The sequence below is a fragment of the Bactrocera neohumeralis genome, chromosome 5 (genome assembly GCF_024586455.1).
Source record: "Bactrocera neohumeralis isolate Rockhampton chromosome 5, APGP_CSIRO_Bneo_wtdbg2-racon-allhic-juicebox.fasta_v2, whole genome shotgun sequence".
Taxonomy (NCBI): Eukaryota; Metazoa; Arthropoda; class Insecta; order Diptera; family Tephritidae; genus Bactrocera; species Bactrocera neohumeralis.
This window is the reverse complement of record NC_065922.1, coordinates 33,622,266-33,633,471: the sequence shown is the minus strand read 5'-3', so window position 1 is coordinate 33,633,471 and position 11,206 is coordinate 33,622,266.

Genomic DNA, 11,206 nt, shown 5'->3' with positions numbered 1-11,206 from the left:
ACTGATGTTTTTATTTTTCTTTTTAATTTAAATATCCAAATTTAAATATTATGGAGAATATTTTATTTCCACTTAAAATCGAAAAAGAAACCAAACTTTCGATCAAAAATTCCTTCGTCAAAATATCAATTTTTTTAAAAAGTCATTGACTTTATATTTGTTAAAGTCTCCGCTTTCTGAGGGTATAAAAAGTATATATGTATGTATATTAATGAGGCAACTTTTCTCAGAATACACCGCACTAAACGATTTAAACTTGCTATTTTTACATCTGCTACTACGAAATAATAAGTCTTTTTATACCCGGAACGGGGTATTGTAAGTTTGTAACGAAGTTTTAACACCCAGAAGAAATCGTCGGAGACCTTATAAAGTATATATATATAAATGATCAGTATGTTGACCTGAGTTGATTTAGCCATGTCCGTCTGTCCGTCCGTCCGTCCGTCCGTCTGTATATATACGAACTAGTCCCTCAGCTTTTAAGATATCTTTTTGAAATTTTGCAAACGTCATTTTCTCTTCAAGCAGCTGCCCATTTGTCGGAACTGCCGATATCGGACCACTATAACATATAGCTGCCATACAAACTCAACGATCGGAATCAAGTTCTTGTATGGAAAGCTTTCACGTTTGACAATCTATCTTCACAAAAGTTGGCACAGGTTATTCTTTAGGGCCACAATGTCATCTCCGAAGATATTGTTCAGATCGGTTAACTATAGCATATAGCTGCCATACAAACTGAACGATCGGAAAAAAGTTCTTGTATGGAAAACTTTTGCATTTGACAAGATACATTCATGAAATTTGGTATAGATTATTTTCTAAAGCAACGATGTAATTTTCGAAGAAATTGTTCAGATCGGTTAACTATAGCATATAGCTTCCATACAAACTGAACACATAGTTACTAACAGAAATGCACCCGTGAAGGGTATTTAGCTTCGGCGTAACCGAAGTTAACGTTTTTTCTTGTTTTTTATTGGCGGAGACACTACTTCTTCTTTTCGTTGTTTGGTGCCAATTGGAGATTCCAAGCGAATCCAGGTCTATCTCTTTCTGATCTTTCCAACGAAGTGGAGGTCTTCCTCTTACTCTGTTTCCTTCGGCGGGTACTGCGTCGAATACTCTCAGAGCTGGAGTGTTTTCATTCATTCAGCCAGTGTAGTCACTGTCTCCTAATTCGCTGAACTATGTCACTGTCGTCGTATGTATATCTCAAACAGCTTATCGTTCCATTGAATGCGTTATTGGCCGTTTCCAACGTGCAAAAGACCATACATGTTTCGCAGAATCCTTCTCTCGAAAACTCGTAACGTCGACTCATCAGATGTTGTCTTCGTCCATACTTTCGCACCATAACGCAGGACGGGAATAATGAGTGACTTGTAGAATTTGGTCTTTGTTCTTCGAGAGAGAACTTTACTTCTCAATTGTCTACTCAGTCCGAAATAGCATCTGTTGGCAAGAGTTATTCTGTGTTGGATTTCGAGGCTGACTTTGTTGTTGAAGTTAATGCTGGTTCCAAGAGAAACGAAATTATCTACGACTTCGAAGTTTTGACTGTCAACAGCTAAGTCGCAAGTGCGACGACTGTTTGTTTGTTGGCAGGAGTTTTTTTCTTCTTGCCCTCATTCACAACCAGACCCATACAAGTAGCTTCCTTATCCAGTCTAGAGAAAGCAGAAATAACAGCGCGGTTTTTGAGGCCAATGATATCATTATCATCGGCGTATCTCTTACAGACGATTGTACCTTCCCTATTCAGCCCTGCAGCTCGAATTATTATCTTCAGGAGTAAATTGAAGAAGTTGCACGATTGGGAGTCGCCTTGTCTGAAACCTCGTTTCGTATCGAAAGGCTCGGTGAGGTCCTTACCGAGCCTGACTGAGCTTAGTTTGCTCAACGTCAGTTTACGCAGGTGTATTAGTTTTGTAGGGAATACCAAATTCAGACATAGCGGCATAAAGGCAGCTGTTTTTGGTACTGTCAAGATTTGTTTAAGGTGAAGGCCGGCATCATGGTAGTAGCGGCCTTGTCTAGAGTCGGAGATCGTATATTTTTTATTCAAAGTTTTTTTCGTGTGGAATTCCTTAAACCACATTTCTTTAGGCTTCCACAGTATGTGTAATCGGCTGACCGGAAGTAAGTAGTAAGTTGACGCTCTAAATTATGGTTAATAAAAGTTAAGTTACTTATGCTATGCCATTTGCGACTTATGTCTGTTCACTCGATTTTATTATACATGAGAGTTAGAGCAGTTTTTCAATTTCAACTGGAATTATATATAAAGTGGCGAATACCGCAGCAATTGAGTATGGATATACTGATTCTTTCCTTTAAAGTAGAAGTACAAGTTTCAGTAGTGTATAATTCATTTGATAGAAGAAATAAAAATATTTCTTTGGGGTTAATATAAAATATCAAGAATCAATGCTGAATTTTGATAAAAGACGATAATCAGGGTTCCCACAAAATAAAGGCTTCTAATAGTCTCTTAATGGCATCATTTGAAAATTTTTCCTTTATGTTTGGTACACAGCTTCTTAATCGTGACAAATATAAAATATTTATGTGACCTGCTAATTTAAAGGTCATTTCATATAATTGACGTTAGAGTGTGAATACGACCTAATAAAAATATTTTTGTTTTGAATTCGCGTTAATAAATAGTAAGCAGTTTCAAGTTTGGAAATATTTTAAGTATATAATTTATCTACGCCTCTTTAGTTGCAAAAAGTAGGTTTGTATATACAAATAAGTATGTATATATTCTCACTTAATATCACAAGACTGCCAACCATTTCCACTTATGCGCTTGACTCACGCTCTAACGCCGATAATTCAATGCGGCTAATAATCAAATTAGGAGCCACTAATCAACAGCCACGAACCAAAATAGTACCGCAAATCGATTGTCAAACATACGAACATACATGCATACATACAAACGAAGATATACTATGCATGCATGCACTTACGCTAATATACGGGTATCTATGTATGTGGTTATTCGTGTCATTGTATTCAGCTATTCAACGGTGAAATACAATTACAGCTAACATTGCGACACGCTGACAGTAACCTGTCCCCTTTGGCGCTAAATGTCGAGCTCATTGCGTTGTCAAAATGCTGTTCAAAGCCTAAAGTCTGCGTTGTGGTGCCGAAGACAAGGTGATTCCCTACAGCCAAAGTGGCAACCACATCGTTGTAAAATCAATTCACGCACACAATTAGTCGAAATTGCTGTGTCGCGCACCGAGCACCGTAGGTCGCTCGAGTATTCTGGTATGAGAAAGACGTTTGTAAATGTGTGTGTGTGTGTGGCAACTTTCATGCATGTATGTATGTATGTATGCATGCGCCTTAAATGAGCCACAAAGGCATTTTGCACGCATGGAGCTCAGCTTGAAGAGCCGCTCAGCGTGCGAAATGCCTTAAAGCAGCCTTGACGATGAGCCTTAAGCATTGAGAAGGAAGAAAGTCTTCTTGAAATTAAATAAAAGGCAACAAGGCCTACTTGTTTTTAAGAACAAAGCGTGATAAAAGTAACTTAATTGCTTCTTAAGACCTCGCAGTTGGAATATATATGTACATATATGAAATAAAGCTGAAAATAAGCGCTTGTTAAAAGCAACAACTTCTTTGCCACTGTTTAAAACTACATACATATTCATTAGGGTGTCCGTTATTTAACATGTTGAAGCTTCAGTTTTTGCTTTAAAAATGTATTCAACGTAAAAAAGATATTTATTATACCCTGAACAGGTAATATTAAGTTTGTCACAAAGTGTCTAATACTGGAGACCTTATAAAATATATTTAGCTTGACGAGCTGAGTCCCTCAGTTTTTGAGATATCAATTAGAAATTTTGCACACGTCCTTTTCTGCCCAAGAAAGTGCTTATTTGTTCGAAGTACCAATATCGGACCACTATAACATATAGCTGCCATACAAACTGAAGTGATCAGAGTGTAGGCTTTGTATAAGAAACTTTTTCATTTCAAGAGTTATTTGCAAAATCTTTGGCATGCGTTATTTTCCAAAATAAAGGTGCAATCATCGAAAGAAAAATTTCAAATCGGACTACTACATCATATAGTTATGATAAAAATGGGCCAATCGGAATCAAGTTCTTGTATGGGAAACTTTTTTATTTGATGAGCTATGTTCACAAAATTTTGTATGGATGACTATGTAAAACCACGGTACAATCTCCGAAGAAATTGTTCACTTCGAACCACTACAGCATATGGCTGCCATACAAACTGAACGATCGGAACCAAGTCCTTGTATGGGAAACTTTTTTATCTGTCAGGGTATCTTCACGAAACTTGGCACGGATAATTTTCCAAAGTAACGGTACAGTCTACGAAAAAATTGTTGAGATCGGACTACTGCAGCTTAGAGCTGCCATACAAATTGGACGAACAAAGTCAAGTTCCTGAATGGAATATGTTGCTCTTGTTTTTGTTTTTGTTTTTTCTTACTATCTATATAAACGTATTTCCTTTTTCCTTAAAAACCTACCTTTTAAAGTTTTACGCAGTTAAAATTATGCATAAAATATACTGGTGTCATACGGGACACCAGGTCGTATGAGCAACACAGAATTAATAACTCACTTGTAAGAACTTTATATGTATAACTATAACTTTAAATTGAAAATAAAGAACTTGCTTACGTTGGATACTATTTTTTAGGGCAAAACCTGAAACTTCGTAAGACAGTAGCAAAAACAAAAAGAAACAACTTGTAGAAAGAGCGAACACCCTAATATACACACATATAAAAATACGCTTGACATCCACTTAAGACAGCCGGCACATGTTGCACGCACATATGTATATAAATATATTTTTACGCTGCTTAACGGTATATTTCTTTAATCTTCGTTTTCCGCTTGTGCGTAAATTCTCCTTGGCGCTTTAATGTCTGACTTCCTGCGCTTCCTTAGAGCGCTTGACTTTTATCTACAATATATGTATGCAATATATATGGATATATGTGTGTATGTACTATTTTTATTCATGTATGTATGTGTTTGTGTGTTGTGCAATATCATGCTCGCGTGTCGCAGCTTAAGCGCTACGGCAGCGCCGACTTATAAGGAAGCGTAAATAATAATTACCATGCTCACAGACGTATTGATGTGTCAACAGGAACAACAACAACAACAACAAAAGCAACAATAATCACAAAAGCGCTAATATTTACAAGACACACATCAAAATGACTTAATTATCCTGCGCGTCAAAGCTTTGTAAACGAAATCCCTCCAAATTTATTGCGTGCTATAATGAGCAAGACGAGCAAAGAGAGGGCGGCAAGAAAATGTAAGACAAAATTAAAGAGTGGGAAGACAATCTTTAGTGAAGTGAAGATGAAAGTAAATTGAGAAAGGCTACGTGCAACGGAAACGTGTCAGAATTGATAGGGAAAATTAAGATACCTGCTCTGAAGTTAAGGAATATGTTGATATCAGTTTTCGAAAGAATGAGAGTGAGTATGAATATGAGTTTGAATGTGAGTGTGAGTGCTAGTATGAGTATGAGTATTAAAGCAGGAGTATGCATAGGAGATTGAATACTTTCATATACTCAACATCAAAAGTTGACTTGGACGGGTTAAAACTCCTCGAAGCAAATTGTTTTTCTCGATTAGCACAACCTTCTCCCATGTATTTGTGAAGTTTGAACAATTAGGGTGTGTTTGAAAGCAGCTTGCAAAAAAAAATTCTCTCGCCTTGAAAAAAATTGAGTAACAAGTCTTGCCATTTCATGTTACCCATAGCCTATGAAATCGTTGAAAATTTTGAAAAAGTGTTCTAGAGAGTCTATTTTACCCCGAATAGAGGTATTTAAAAGACAGAAAGCATTCAGTGGAGATCTTGAAGTAATTAAAAACTTACCCAATACGAGTCATGCAACTACATCTCTTAATGACGATAACATCGGAAAACATCGAGAAAGAGAGTTTTAAAATCGTCGTCTTGGCATGAGAGTGAAAGGAAAGGATCTCAACAGCTCTCAAAGATCGACTCATCGCAGTTTGGCTAATCTTTTAGGTATAAAGCGTGACTTGTACCAAAAGATCTGAATTTCTTGTAAAATCGAAGTGCAGTAGAGGTCGCAAAAGGTTATGGTTTCTACGTTCAGAAAGTGCATTATTAACGGTAAAGAGACGTGTTATTACGAATATGACGTCACAACTGTCACACAATCTAGAGAATGGCGCTCCAAAAATTAGTCGAAACCGAAAAACCAAGTCAAAGCTGCTCAAAAATCAAGGTGATGCTCATACTCTCTCCTATTATGATAGTCGAGTTCATCATGTGATTATTCTAGAGGGTAAAAGTAATATTACTTGGCTGTTTGAGACCCCTACGTCGTAAGCGACAGAATTTGTGGGCAGAAAAAGAATGGATTTTGAACTACGATGATTTTCCCTTACATTCTAGCAAGTTTGGGACTGACTTTGTGGCCAACCACGATACCAGATTCATCGCTCAGCACCATATTCGACAGTTTAGGTTACTTAAAACTTTTTCTGTTTTCCAAACTGAAAATCCCGCTTCAGTCGCTGAAGGCCATCAAAACTGAGGCTTATGTTTTTTTTTTAGCAGTCCGGGTCAAATTTGATCAGATGGTATTTTGTGGCAACACAATATTTTAAGATAATTTTACAATTTCTTTTATATTGCACAGTGACACTCTTTCACCCATTTCTTTCACACACTTATTTAGAAAAACATTTCATATAGTTTCGTCAAACCAAACTACAGTTACAACAACCTTATATCACCATAAGCTATTTTCTATGCCCCACAAAATTCCCTTCAATTAAACTAAATCGAATGTTCAATAAGTTCTAATTAAATTTCATTTACTAATAATAATCATCAAAAGCCTTTTACAGGTAAGCAAATATTGAATGCGAAATTGCGGAAATGGCTTCATGACATGACGATAATCAAATTAAATAAATACGGCAACGACTGCCAGGTATGCCAAAGAACAATGAGCAATGCAATCAATAGTTTATTCAACTAAATATTATTAGCTAATATCCTTTAAACTGATATTAAACGGCAACGAACAGGCAAATGAGAATGCGTGTGTGTAGGTGTATGGGGGTGTGCAGAGGAACGCAAAGGACAATGGCATATCACGTGTCAAATCGTACGGCATTTTAGTGGAGTTGGAATTTAGTTAAGCACATGGACAGCATTGATTCCCTCTACCGAACACAAATACACACACACATACAACAGTATTTAAAGCGCTCTCCCACCCATACACGCACGCTCACACGTTCTCTGTGGTGTTACTGGCTGAATGATGCCTCCACATTTAAGCATTCGTATTCAACCAGCTTATTCACCGAACACTTCCAGCTTTGCGTGCCGACTATTTGTGGTCTTGTGGGCGCTTTTGCTTGAGTATGCATGTATGTGTGGGTAGTATGAGCCTGTGTGCGCTTATATTAATCAGATTACGACTAAATTAATTCATGATGTTGTCTGCATTTATTTGCGATAATTATATTAGTCGCTGTGTTGTCTTGCTATGACAATGCGCAAAGCCACAGCAGCACTCGGCTCACTCCGCTGCCGAATGTGTGTGTGTGAGTTAGTACGTGCCGGGTTGTGGGAGAAGTGAGTAGGCAGTCGCTTCTTTCTCGCATCTGTCAACGTTTCACTTTCAACGCCTCGAAATATTTGTTGCTCATTTGCTTAATTTCTATTGTATGTAGGCGGCGGAATTGGGGGTATAATGGGAAATCAGACACACACACATTCATAAAAATTTTATTATTATACTTTGTGGTATATAATGAGTATTGTTTTTGTTGAGCCGACCAAAGTATTTCTTAAGTGTTTGAAAAAAAAAAAAAAAAAAATTGAGAATATGCACACATACATACAAGTTTATATGCATGTATCAATAGGTGTGTTTTCTCTTCATCCAATTATTTTCTTATTGCTTTTATTTTTCATGCAAATAATTGAGAAATGATTTATGTTCAGCCATTGTGCGCATATCCGTTAAGTTTCCTCATATTTATGGATTTAATTTAGGGCATCATGACTCAAGCGACAGCGTTTCGCATTGTTAAGCAAATTACTCAGTAAAAAACAAAATAAATGAAAATTGAGTATCTCTTGTTAGATGCTTAGAAAAAATGTGTGGTTACGCTTTTTATACCCTTAATAGCGTATATTAAATTTTCCAAGAAGTTTCTAACACCCAGAGGAAAACGTCGGAGACTCTATTAGGCATAATATGTATATATCTATGTATGTTTATAGTAACTAGGTAGTAGAGTAGATCAAAAAAACTAAAATTTTTCGCTTGGTGCTCTGAAAAATAGGTTCTTAGAAACCTCTAATGACCTTCGTCGCTCTATGGGCTCTTGAAAAGTTTTAAGATCTGACGATTTCATGCCAAATTTCGGCTCAATTGATATGCAAACAAACAAAATTGCCATATTTGGGACGGAGAGCAACCTGAAGAGACTCAAAGTCTCCCATCTGAACCAGAAAAAACAACGGACGGTTTGGTGTGATTCGTAGGCCGGTGGAATCATCGATCCATATTGCTTCAAAAATGAGGCGATTAGAACGTAAACGTCAAGGGCGACTGTTATCGCACCATTATAGCCGGCTATTTAAACAAGACGGCGCTACTTCCCACACATCGCATCAATCTATCAATTTATTGAGAGAACACTTCGGAAAGCAGATAATTTCACGTTTTTGGCTGGTGGATTGGCGATGAAGGTTGTGTGCTATCACACCGTTAGACGTTTTCCTCTGGGGATATGTAAAGTCTAAAGTCTAGTCTTGGAAACTCGCATGAATATAGTAGTTATAGATCCAATAGCCTTTAGAAATTCATTGGAGTTTTTATGTGTATATGAATGAATGTATGTATTTCATACCATTTAATGATTATAATTTGATAAAATTTTTTTTTGGAAAGTTTTGCGCATTTCATACAAATACATATCTTTACGATTGTTCAGACAAGAAATTTCGTAACTATACCCTTTACTTTGCACTGCAATCATGACATTTATATTTAACAATGAACTAGAAATAAGGAGCTTTATTTTTAATTTGTTCGCAAGGGTCTTTTCTGGGAGGGATATATAATTATTTTTGAAGTTCAACTAAACCAACAACAAGATTAAGCAAATTGGCAATTCTCTCTCTCCAAAATATGATCTTTTTCTTTTACTTTATTCATACTCTGGGTTTTAGTTGGGATAGTCCTGCTAATACCTCGTTTCTACATAAATTCAAATGGTTTTTAGGTTTTTTCTTAGCAGTATATCTAACTGAAGTCAATGAAGATGCATTGATTTAATCCTAATCTAGAATCTGGCATCGCATATCGGCCAGAAGTGCCTTAAAAAGCAGGGCAGCAGTGGAAAGTTTTGCCAGAAGCAAGCAACTTAATTTCTGTTGAGGTCACAAAGACATCAAGGATAGTAAAATAGTGCACGAGATTGTCAAGAAGAGTGTACGACTAACACCCGAAAACGTGATCAACATCGAGAAACTCATGCCTTGACCATACGACGGTCTGGACAGAAGCGTGGTAAAGGAAATCAAAAGCTGATGGGTTGAGGTATCTGGGTGCAAAAGTAATTAAGTAGTAACTGAACTCCATCTGACTATATCTATAATCTATAATCAAAACTGGTCTATGCGTAGCTCATTGAAGTATTAGACCAACCTAACTTAACTTATCCAGAATCTTTTCTATCCTTTTCTTATGAAGATTTTCGAGTTCAAATACAGCACATTTTTATGTTATCTTCGACAGAGGAGTATGAATGCCACGTTTAAGAATGTTATCGTGACTCCACGACTCACATTGCTGCACTCGATAAATCGATGTATTCTAAAAATACTTTTACAATTGTTATTACGAAACAGTTTGTAGGAAATAAAATATTGGAAGTAAATTGATTTCCATAGCAAAAAACCGCCAGAAAACCATTTTAGACATTTTAGTCAAGAAATAAGGTAGTTCCTAAAACGTGGCATTCATACTCCTCTGCCGAAGATAACATAAAAATGTGCTGTATTTGAACTCGAAAATCTTCATAAGAAAAGGATAGAAAAGATTCTGGATAAGTTAAGTTAGGTAGGTCTAGTACTTAAATGAGCTACCCATAGACCAGTTTTGATTCTTTGAGATATTAGATGGAGTTCAGTTATTATTTAATTACTTTTGCACCCAGATACCTCATTCCATCAGCTTTTGATTTTCTTTACCACGCTTCTGTCCAGATCGTCGTATGGTCAAGGCATGAGTTTTTCAATGTTGATCACGTTTTCGGGTCTTAGTCGTACACTATTCTTGACAATCTCGTGCACTATTTTACTGTCCTTGATGTCTTTCTCAATCTAGAGTTTTGAGGGACGTTATAGAGAAATAAAGGTGGAAAGAATAAAGAGTTCTGTAGGATTCAGTCACGTAAGGAGTAGTCAATGATCAATTTGGCATTCTAAGCGCTGATTGCATCAAGTGTGGAATGCATTGCAGTTTCTCTGCCCATTTACATATATGATGCCTAGCTTGGGAATATATATTATACATGGAATGAATATAATTAATTTTCTTTGTATTTAGGTTTTCCTTCAGAGGTTTTAATAATAAGTAAACTACTGAAGAGGAAAGCTGGTTTTTTCGTTATTTTTTTTAAGCATTAGTGTTCAAAACCAGCTAGTATAGCACTGCCAAACCGCATTGGCTTACTTGAGGGATGATGAGATGAAATCTTCGAATTATTTTCGTCCCCAAAATGATATTTTTGGTTTTGGGACTTATTTATAGACATGACAAAAGTTAAACAATTGGAATATTGTAGTCTTCTGAAAACGATTTTGCTGCAAAGAACCTTTTCTCTATTAGTGAAAATAAGTGTTTTGGTGATCTTTTTGATTTTCGTAAATTTTTTCCACCAGCACCACCGAAAATTTTATTGTTGCCGTTTAAATCTTGCATTGTTTTGTGTAATGCTTCGAGTGATTGTTGAGATTTCATTTTGTCTAGGCATTTTTCTTAAAATTATAATAATAAGTTTTATTTTTTTGTTATATTTTGTAAAACATATTTTGTATTTCAGAATTGTTTTGGGGTTTCATATAATAAACTAGCCTATCTTTTAAATTGCAACAATCTGCAC